The following is a 1365-nucleotide window of genomic DNA, read 5'->3' as shown; positions in this document are numbered from 1 at the left end:
CACGTGGGGAGTTATTTGTGAATTTCCTACATTGTGCAGGGGGTTGGACTAGATGACCCTGGAGGTTCTTTCCAACTTTGTGACTCTATGATTCCTACCTAATAGGAATTCTCACTGAATAAACTGTTCTGAGCTGAGCTGTCCATATTGTAGAAAAGTGATCCCTATGGATGCTATGGTACTTGTGCCTCTTAATATCTCTCTTCTGCAAAGATCAGAAATAACACTAGCTTTTCTCCACATTACTGTAATAGGAGGTGTTTCAGAAGACTCCAAGAGGCATCACCATTGTGTCTGTATCAAGCACCTGTATGGAAGCAACTCCCTCCATTATCGGAGCACTTCCTAACATTTTTTGAAATTTCCCAATATATTACGATGGGTCTCTTCTCCATGGCAGACATTTTGTCATGACATTCATCCCTGTTGAACATATGAAGCTGCCTTATACTGAATCAGACCCTTGGTCCATCAAAATCAGTATTGTCTTCTCAGACTGGCAGCAGCTCTCCAGGGTCTCAAGCTGAGGTTTTTCACACCTATTTGCCTGGACCCTTTTTTGGAGATGCCAGGAATTGAACCTGGGACCTTCTGCTTTCCAAGCAGATGCTCTACCACTGAGCCACCATCCTTCCTGTTCTCAAAAGTCCTAAAGTGCCCATAACAGGGGAGTCACCTATTGGAGAACAGAACTCTGTGTTATTCCTTCTAATCCTTTTAAGAAGTACATAATGGTTACCCATTATGGAGACGCTACAGAAGCATTAATTGCTCTGCCTATTAAATATATATAAATAATGGATCAAAATGCACCATGTGAGCATCCATAAAACTTCACACAGATTTGCAGAGTATCATTAGAAGAATGCAGAACAGAGCTCTTGACGTAGCAAATCTGTGTGAAAAGTAACAGAAATGAACAAAGGGCATGTAACCAACCCTATCTGAGACCTTCAGTCAGAGCTCCACCCCTCTCTGAGCAGTTTTCATTAGTAGCCACTCCATGGAGTCACTGCCAGAAGGAATGTGAGAAAGTGGAAATGATGGGTTAATAGCGAAATACAGGAGGAAAACAATGAATAACCACTATAATTTCACAGTAAATTAGTTTTATTCCTGCTATGAGGTTCTTTCTACATACTTCCTTTAAGGTTTCCTTTTCTAGCATGATTGCTGGAAGACAATTCTGTTTATATCTACGGAAAGCATGGTTTAAAGGTGCCTTCCTCTTCGGTAGAGAATTGATTATAACTTCTACACAATGCAGTAGCTTCTACGGCTTTCTGAGGAAAAAAAAAATAGGCTGTCACACTTGCGCTAGAGAACATCACAGTCTAATTCTAAACAGAGGCACACCCTTCAGTC

The 1365-nt window shown here is 41.1% G+C and overlaps 1 non-coding gene across 1 annotated transcript; it reads right to left on the bottom strand.

Annotated features, from left to right (window-relative positions):
* Positions 1–560: 560 nt before the first annotated feature.
* TRNAS-GGA (transfer RNA serine (anticodon GGA)) lies at positions 561–635 on the bottom strand. The gene has a single exon. It is a non-coding gene; the product is annotated as a tRNA-Ser (tRNA).
* Between the last annotated feature and the right edge of the window lie 730 nt (positions 636–1365).

Source organism: Heteronotia binoei, chromosome 21 (genome assembly GCF_032191835.1).
Source record: "Heteronotia binoei isolate CCM8104 ecotype False Entrance Well chromosome 21, APGP_CSIRO_Hbin_v1, whole genome shotgun sequence".
NCBI lineage: Eukaryota > Metazoa > Chordata > Lepidosauria > Squamata > Gekkonidae > Heteronotia > Heteronotia binoei.
The sequence above is the reverse complement of the archived record's forward strand: the minus strand, read 5'-3'. Positions and strand labels throughout refer to the sequence as shown.